Genomic DNA, 9,871 nt, shown 5'->3' on the forward strand with positions numbered 1-9,871 from the left:
AACAGCCTCACGTTAGACCGTTTGTGCTGGATGTGGCCTCAGACAGGTCTCTCCTTTTCTTCCTCGGACTTAGAGCTTTGTGTGTACCTTTTACAGTTGCATATGGGGGGAAAAAACTACTCAGGGTTAATGTATTTAATTGATTTAATATTTATAGGTGATAAACTGAGCAGCACTGAATTGGGGGGATAGTGCCAAGGAGTTGTCATCCCGACAGGGGCTCACCAGTTTAAAGGGTGACCTGGGCCTGTCCCTTGACCTCCAGATGTCATCTCCATGGCAGAAGGAGACCTCAGGTGTCCTAGGTTGTAGCAAGCACAGTCTCCACTCTCAGGAAGGGGGCCGGCCCCAAGGCCGGTAGGCTCGGTGGTCCTACAGGAAGGGCACGCCCACGGGGGAGGCTGTGGTCTTCCCAGTTCAGGATGACAACATCAGCAGAGGAGCCACAGGCGTCGCGAATCACTGCGTCGCGGTGACCCGGGGTCATGGCGGGCTGCCGTGGACAGAGCTGTTTCATTGTTCATTCAGAGACGTGGCCGCACACAGTATGGGAATCCAGAGTTCCGCGTTGCAGGAAGGTTGGCACCATGAACCCCTCTTCAGCAGGTCACTTAATCTCGCCGGGTGTTGGTCACCCCGTGTGTATCACGAGGTCTCTGTTTCAGGAAAGCAGGACTTCAGCACTTTGGCCGCCGCTCCGGCCTCCGACCCTCCGGCAAACATCGCTCCTTCGCACCGCCCATCCCTTCTCCAAACGGCGCCCCCGAAAATCGCTTGCGGTCTCGTCAGACGGAGTAGACACTTGAGAGGCAGCATGTCTGAGACAGAGTTGTTTGGATGGAAACCGGGGACGGCCAGTGGCGTTGGGCGCTGCGAAATGTTTAGCAACCAACTCTCCAGGAAAAAAAAAATAAAATGGCGTGGTGCTGATGGGCAGCCCTGTCCACCTTCGGTGGTATAAATGCTCCACCTGCAGCCACGTTCGGCTAACCCCGCAGTGTCCACTGGCCGGCACAGTTGCTGGCGGTTTTGCAGGAGGCTCTTCCAGGCTTCTGCACACCAGCCTCAGCACGCCCTGGCGGTGGGCTTCTAAGCTGAGGCTTGCTGAAATCTGAAAACTGGATGAAGTAGAAGGCAAAAGTGTGTACATCACCAGCTACATTTTTCCGGGAAGCTGATCCCTCGATTTGCTGCAGCCTTTTGGTGAGTTTACGACGCAGAATGGGTTAAGGACCCCTCGCCCGGGCCATCGCTGCGGGAGACGTTCCACGCGTGGCTGCCCCGACTCTCCTCCCAGAGGCTCAGGAGGCGACCTTTTCTCTTCTCCTTGTATTTAAACACAGCCGTGGAACTCATGTTGGCAGGTGAGCCATGAGTTCAGGCGACGTGAGCCATGTCACTTCCAAGGGCTTTATTCGGAGCTGGGGTCCCACGCTCTGTACTTCGCCAGGTGCAGACGCATTCGCAGGGAGCGTCGTAAAGCAACACCAGCCCCGGCGACCGTCAGGCGTCGCACGTCCGGAAGCTGATCGGCTGCAGACCTGGCACTGGGTATCGATGACAAAGGCCAGTTGCTTGTGATTCGATTTCGAGAGACCTTAAGAATCCTCCCTGGACCCAAACAGCTCCCCAGGACGTTTTTAAAGCAGCCTGAAGTCCCATCGTTAGAAGCGTATCGCCTTGGCCAAACACACACACCGCATTTAACATAAACTGCCCCGGGAAGGGCACGAATCAGTTATCATCGGTCACTCCGTCACTACAGCAAGAGCGGGACCTTTGGGAGGTTGGATGAGAGCCAGGTCCCGAAGAATTAGAATTTTCGGGATCGAAGAGAAATGAGTGAGAGAGGAAAGGGGGTCACATGGGAGCAAGAATATTGTCTGAGGAGACCACCTTTAAGCCCCTCAGAATGCACGAATTAGTAAAAGCAGGTGCAATTATTGCTGACATTTTCCGTCTGAGAAAAAGAATGGAAGACAGAAAAGCTAAATGCCTTGTCTTTGGTCACACAGCTCCCAAGTGATGAGGATTTATTGACAGCTAGGGTGGGGGTGCTGATGGTGGGGGCGGAGGAGGAGGAGGTGTTTATTCCAAATACAGAATATTTTGATTGAGTCCACCTCTAAAATGGAGAAGCAGCCTTTTTCCAGATGTCTTTTCGTTTAGAAGGCGTGGATCGAAATGCCTCAGGAAGGAAGGTGAGAAGCAACACGGGTCAGTGTAGTAGAGAGGAATCCAAGGCCCAGAGCAGCCTGGGACCACCCGGGCTGCTCATTCCTGTGGGAGGACAGGACGGAGGGCCAGAAGTACGCAGAGAGAGGAGATGTCAGATGCCGTGCGCTGCAGAAGCTCCCAAAGCTGGTGAAGTTCAATGCACGTGACATCAGCTCTCAATAAATAGTAACCGTGTGACGTTGGACCTGCCGCCATCTGTCGGTTTCACTCCTTCATTTACTTGTTTTCAAGCAACAAATATCTCTGTCCTTCTTACTCTGCCAGACACTATCCTGTCGATAGAGGTAGAGAAAACAGTGAGGAGTGGAGGAAAAAAAAAAAAAAGATGAACGAATAAACGAACTGCCTTTGTGGCAAATGCTGTAAAATTGAAAATAATAGCTTGCAAAATACTTGAAATCTTGCTCTTCTGTGAAAATTTCTAACCCGGGGACCGGGCGAGGGCAGGCATGTGACCTCTAAATATTTCCTTGGTCAAAGCAGGAAGATGTGGCTGATTTCCACTCATCAACATCCCCATCATCCCCGACCCTGAGACACCCCGTGGGTCTAAGGATGAGAAGCAGGTAAAACCAGAGTGGCCGTCGTAATAAACACAGGAGCCCCGTAGCGGAATTCCTAATCCCTGGCCTCTCAGGAGATTACCTTTCTTTCCGTCGCCAGACAAGGCAAAGCCAGGCACATGAGAGCCACCTCCACCTGTGACCAGCCTGGGCAGGAAAAGCTGGGTAAGATTTTATCCAAAGAAAGCTCAGAATGACGAGTCACAGGGAACCAGAAAAACAGGGTAATGCGCGCGTTCCATAATTGTTTCCTGTTCTCTAACTATGTGACATTTCGACAACCAATTATAGCTCAGTGGGTCAGGTGTATTATTATGTTGATGGTTATGTCACATTATTTTAGGTCTCCATTTGGGGCCAAAAGTGTAGCACCATGTTTTTTAGACACAGCGAGATCATATACTCCTACAGCAAACAAGCCTAGGGAAGCTCATCTCATTGCCTTTATTTTCCAACTTCAGGCAAAAAGGAATAGTTGGAAGCTTCCCATCTGGGCCACGGTGAGGGCATTTCTGCAGGATCCCCTCATGGGGGCCTTACCTGGAGCTTCCCGGAGTTTTCGATGACTCATCCTAAGTGGCTCATGAACGGCAGCTTGAGCAGGGGACTTGAAAACCAGAACATGGTTTGAAGGAAGCGTCAGGGTGTTGGGTGTCGGGCGCAGCGCGGTTTCTGCAGGCAGACACACCAGGGTTGAAATCCAGCCCTACGTGAATTTTGGCCCATTACCTAAGCCATCAGGATCTAGCTGGGATTTGAATGCCATCTGAATATTGAAGCAGAGGGGATTGACTTCAGGATTTACACAGGTAATGAGAGAGCTTAGCCGTCTCAGAGAAGACAGGCAATCCAGACATAAATTATAGCAGGAAGCCGCCTCTCCCCGAGACCACGGGAAGCAGAGGGAGGACGTGCTGCTCATGCCAGACACCAGCACGGAGGCACGGAGCACAAGCTCTGAGAAGGCCGAGCAGAGGGAGGGCGTGCTGCTCATGCCAGACACCATGAAGGCACGGAGGCACGGAGCACAAGCTCTGAGAAGGCCGATCACCCGTGGAGGGGCGTGGGAGGGAGCCCCGCGCAGTGCCGGAAGGTGGCATGTAAAGCACAGAGCAAACGTCCTCGTGCCGTTCCAGACGGCACCAGCGGGCATGGCTGAAGGTTGCAGAGCAAAGGGGTTTTTCGCTCTGCTGGACGTTCTCAGCTTTGGGCCTACGGCCCCGGTTAGGTCTGTAAGTTCCTCGTCAGTTGGGGTCGCACCGCCCGGTGGCTCCTCAATCTCCAGGGATACATTTGCGGAGACCCGCGTCACCTGGGTGGTGAGCCCTGAGGTCCTGCGTTTGCTCTCCAGAGAGATGAATCCCAAACCTCCACCTTGCTTTGGGGCCAAGGTGTGAGCCCTGATCTCTTGAAGTCCTCTGATTGTCATGGTGATGACATCGGCCCTTATTACCTGAACTCTCATTAGGAATTATTTTGCATTTTATTTATCATGCAAATGACGTCTTGATGCTATCTGATGCTTTCGCAGACTATTTATCTCTATATCTCTCCTGCCCTTTGTCATCTGGACTAAACCGAATAAAGTCAAGCTGGCAGATGGATGACATACTTGAGTTTCTGATTCGCTGACCTCTATGATTACGTATAAGTATGACAGCCATCACTGGACCTGCCCATTCTTCTAAGGAGCTCCCCAGGGAGCAGGAGTGTGTTTAGCGAGACTCTGGTGCCAGTCGAGTCTGCCCTTTGGGTGTTTTGTTTGTGGAGCTCATGGGGTGAGTGTCTGATGCTGGCTGAAGCTGGCCACCAGGTGTTTGGGGTCTGGAGCCTCTTGGGAGGGGCTCTGGTGCAGGCCGAGGTCAGTCACCGCTTGCGCTAGGCTTGAGGCCACTTAGTAGAAGCTACGAAGTGATCTGTGGTTGGTTGCTGCTTGTGCTGGCTCTGGAGGCTCTCGGGTGAGGCCGTGCCATAAACCAAAGCCAGCTGCCACTTGCGCCAGGCTTCAGGCCATTTAGCTGGAGCTGTGTTACAGGCCAAGACTGGCCATGGCTTATGCCAGGTTCAGGGCCACCTGATGACAGCCACGATGCAAGTCGAGACTGGTTGCCACTTGTCCTGGGCTCGGGGCCACTTGGCAGAAGCCACAACGCACGCAGAGGCTGGCCGCTGCTTGTGTGGGCTTTGCAGTCCTTTGCGAGAGGCTGCAGCAGGAGCTGAGGCAGGACACTTGTGTGCAGGAGCCACTGGGAGAGGCTCAGGCCGGGTGCTCCAGCTGGGTGGGAAGGCGTCTCGGGGAATCTCCAGGGTGGGTGGACGGTGTCAGCCAGGTTAACGGAAACTCACATTTGGCATCTGCCTTTGTGGGCCTGACTTGGTCAGGAGAGGGCTCAACAGAGGAGTTGTGGCGCCTGGTAGCACCTCCATCCCCAGAGAGAGCTGCCCCGGCCCCTCCAGCCCTCACCCTGAACTTAGTCAATTGGGTTCCTACCGCGTGTCTCTGGAGCTTTCCGAGCTGCTGCCCCTGCGTCGGGGCCTGAGCGAGCGAGTCTGCGCACTGGCCCTTTGGGAGCGTGTGTCTTGGTCTCTAACAACGCTTTCTCTCTTCAACACAACCCCCAGTGGCTTTCACAGCCAAATGTTTCGAGGCCTTCTCTTCCCAGCACTGGTGCCCCAGCCGGGGACCCCGGCATGTGGCTGGGACCCCTCACTTCTCAGGAGGGACCTCTGTGGCCAAGATATCCCTCCCGAGTGTTAACTGCCACACCGTGGGCGTGGGACCCACCCGTCTCTTGTCTCCATCCCTCCTACCAGGCAAGAGGTGGCTGCTTCTTCATATCCTTAGTTATAGGACTTCTCTTCAGCTAGTGTTCAGGTGGTTCTCAGCGATGGTTGTTCTGTGATTTAGTTGTAGTTTTGATGTGGTCGTGGTAGGAGGTGAGCACAGACTTACATTCTTCATCTCGATCAAAAGTCTCCTAACATATCTTAAAAGCAAGACCTAAAAGGATCAAACTGTTTCTAATTTAACCTCATCCTAGAAGAAAATTTAGAAATATTTTTTAGGAGTACAAAAAAAGCCCCTTAAAAGTAAAACTGACAATGCTTTTCATCCAATTAAATATTATCAAACATAATGTAGGAAAATGTGACCCATAATGAGAAGAAAAATCCATCAAAACTAATGCAGAACCACCACAAATATTAAAATTAACATATAAATGGTTGTAACTATATTGCATATAGGCAAACCTGCAGAGATGAAAACTACAATGCGTAAGATGAAAAATACATTGGATAAGATTAGCGGGAGATAAGAGATAAGCCGTTAAAGAAGAAAGATTATTGAACTCTGGAGCGACTTTCAGTGATCTAATATATGGGTGATTGGAGTCCCCAAAAGAGAGAAGATTGGGGGGTAGTTGAAGAAAAATGTGTGAAACTTTTTAAATTTGATGAAAACTATCATCCAAGAGACCCAAGATGCTCAACGAACTGGAAGCAGAAGAAAAATCAAGAAACTCACATATGCGTTGTGGTTAGTTTGCTGAAAGCCTGTGACAGAGAGGAGAGCTTCAACGCAGGCAGAGAAAGAAAAAGAGAAATTGTGAACACAGACAAGGATGAGGATGAGAGCTGATTTGTCAGCAAAAGCACCGAAGGAGAAAAGCAACATTTTTAAAGTACTGGGGAAAAACCTGTCAACCTAGAATTTTATACCTAACAAAATGTATTTCTCAACTAAAGGCAAAATAAAGACTTGTTCGGACATAACAAAAGGTTCAGGATTCAACACCCACAGACCCACAATGTAAGAAATGTTAAAAGGATCCATTCAGGCAGAAAATAAATAATAACAATGAAAACGTGGATCTATGCAGTGAATGAAGACTGTCGATAACTACATGGGGGAATACATAAGATTTTTTTTTAATTAAATATTTTTAAAAGACCATTTTTTAAAGAAGAATAATGTCAATGTAACTCGAGATGTACAATAGAATGGTTCCATGTGTAAGAGCTTTGGAAATATCAGCTACATGATTCTATTTATATAAATATGTAGAGAATTCGAACTAATCTATAGCGAGAGCAAACAGATCAGTGACCGTTCGGGTGGGGTGAGGTACAGGCAGGAGAGAAAAAACTGGGTGAACCCTAAGTCAAGTTGTTCGGCAGGGCTGGGGACATGCTACAAGTTAGCATAGATTGGCAGCAAAGGGAGTTTGCATTTATTCCAAAGGATAAGAGGAAGCATTGAGGCATATTAAAGTGTGTGTGTGCGTGTGTGTGTGTGTGTGTGTCCTCTCTGTACAGATAATTCATGCTTTCCTTTTCTAGTTCATCTTTATCTCTTACTAAAGTCACCAAACCAAATGATAAAAAAACTACCCTTTTCCAAAGTACTTGTATCCTAAACACTCACCACAATCTGCCTGAGTCTTCCTCATTTAGGGCCATCCTCAGATGCCCTGATGTCACCCTAACACACTGACATACTAAATGGGTTCCTCAAATAATAAGTCAGTTCCAGTCTACGGCCCTGCCACCCTGAACGTGCCCAATCCCGTCTGATCTCGGAAGCTAAGCAGGGTCGGGCCTGGTGAATACTTGGATGGGAGACCACCTTGGAATACCAGGTGATGTAGGCATTAAAAATAAAATAATAAAATAGTAATAATGATGATGATGATGATGATGTTAGTTCCATGGGTGTTTATGGCAGGCGGTCTCTTCATAATCGGTTAGATTTCCCTATCTGTCTGTTTTCACCTCCCAGTGGAAAGAAGGCCTTTGGACTTAAGAATCCTTTAGGGTCTTAAATCCTAAGCTCTGTCATTTTTTTGATAACCTCACGTTGATGGAAATCTCTTTTTGAAACGTAGCTTTCTCATACGTGAAAGGGACAAGTAACTAGGCCTCATAGGGCTGGAGTGAGTATAATGGGCTTTAACATAGGTAGAGGCAGAGAGCTTTATATAGAGTGGTCAGTTCCCTCTGATCTGCTTTCATCTCTTCCCACCCTCCTCTCCCAGAAATATTTGAGAGTAACACATTTTGTTTCTCAGTTACCGATTTAGCTAGGTGTAAATATCCATGTCCGTAATCTATTCATAAGAAGCATTGTTTAAAAAAACTAGAGAGGTCATTAGGAGAAAGACAGACTCAGTACTGGCTTGGGTGTAAGCCCTGGCCTCGATTTTAATCACCACAGCCAGTGTTCTCAAGTCAGGGCCAAATCCTGGTGACATGTAATACAAAATTTATGCACTTACTGAAACTGATTTATAAACTGATAAAAGACAATATCACCATATAGAGCTGGTTACAAAATAACCAGAGGGCAACATTGAAGTGTTACTAATTTATTAAATGACCTCAGTCATTTTATCTCCTACCTATGCCGGATAAATAGTCACTTTTGGAGGCTCCACGAGCACCAGAGAGCACTCACCCCCCGTTTCTAATGCAAGAGGTACCAGAGTTAGAAGTAAGTCATCCCAAGAAATGAGGCTCATAACAAAATGAATTCAGGAAACTGGTATTAGGTGCCTGCTCCGTGCCAGGCTCTGGGACAGACACACATCAAAAGCACACTCTTCCTCTCAAGGGACTCAGCATTGTGGAGAAGGCGTGCATGTCAACAAGCAGAGGAGATAAGCTACAGGGCCCTGAATGCATCAAAGACAAAAAGGTCGGGAGAAGCTTTACTGAAAAAGCAAGTCAACCTGTAGACTCCAAAAACAAGCACATTTTCTGACCTCAGGATTCATTCATTTATTCATCCATTCACGCAGCAAATATTGAGTTTCCGCTATATACCACACCCAGTGCCACACCTGATTTTTTTTTTTTCTATCAAATCGACATATTACATGTTTGCTTCTCTTTTCCCCCTAAACCCAGTTCCTAGAGGACAGAGACTCTCTCCGTTTTCCCAGCAATAAATCACTTATTTATCGTTCAATATCTACGGAAACGTCATTCATTCACCCAGCAAATATTGAGTTTCCGCTATATACCACACACAGTGCCACACCTGATTTTTTTTTCTTCTATCAAATGGACATATTACATGTTTGCTTCTCTTTTCCCCCTAAACCCAGTTCCTAGAGGACAGAGACTCTCTCCGTTTTCCCAGCAATAAATCACTTATTTATCGTTCAATATCTACGGAAACGATGTTCGATCAATTCTTGTGAACTGGCTCTGTGAGGTGAGAAACGGAGCAGAGAGGAAGTTCTTGAGACGAGGAGAGAGAGATGTTTTCACGTTTTCCCAGAGGTGGTCCTCGAGTGTCCCCACGACTCTCTCCTTGCTGGGTGGACAGCGGCTCCGCTGCGTGTGCTCTGCAGGGAACGTGCCCTTGGCACATACGCAACGCGCAGGCTTCCGCCCGACAACACCTAGAGTCTCCCAGTGGAAACGGGGCAGCCCTTGTGCAGAATGTAAGGCTTTACGAGAACTTCAAGGCTGTGGGTAGTGACAGTCACACACACGTATCATAAATGTCCAGTTAATGAAGATTCGCCCTAACCCCCTCCCTTATCCGAGTCGTTAAAATGGAAGCAAACAGACACCAGGAAAATCATAAGCGACTAACACTAGCTCCTCGATCTTCTGTTAATTCACGTTCCACGGCCGGGATTACTTAGTACTAGTTGATAGCTATTTAATATTAAAATGGCTTTAATGATTTATTTACTAAAATTTGTTTTCCCCCCAAGGCATTTTACGTCATTAGTGAGAATGGCGATCTGAAGCGTATACTGGGTTCAGCTCGCTCTCTACCCGTCACTTACTGTGTCATCTCGGCTCGCTCGCGCTCGCTCGCGCGCTCTCTCTCTCTCTCTCTCTCTCCCTCTCTCCTCTCTCTCTCTCTCTCTCTGTGCCTTAGTCTCCTCAACTGTGAGGGGAAATGGTAGTAGCACCCAACTTACACGGTTGCTATGGAGATTAGATCCAAACGTGGGGAACAGAGTGGTGCCCTGTATGGGTTAAGAATTCAAGAACTGTCACCTCTTGTCATCGTCAGGGCATAAGTAGAAAACCCAGAGCACCTCCTGTAA

At 48.5% G+C, this 9,871-nt stretch overlaps 1 pseudogene; it reads left to right on the forward strand.

Annotated features, from left to right (window-relative positions):
• Positions 1 to 7,334: 7,334 nt before the first annotated feature.
• LOC112484075 lies at positions 7,335 to 7,453 on the forward strand (annotated as a pseudogene).
• Positions 7,454 to 9,871: the final 2,418 nt, after the last annotated feature.

This window comes from Pteropus alecto, unplaced genomic scaffold (assembly GCF_000325575.1).
Source record: "Pteropus alecto unplaced genomic scaffold, ASM32557v1 scaffold60, whole genome shotgun sequence".
Taxonomy (NCBI): domain Eukaryota; kingdom Metazoa; phylum Chordata; class Mammalia; order Chiroptera; family Pteropodidae; genus Pteropus; species Pteropus alecto.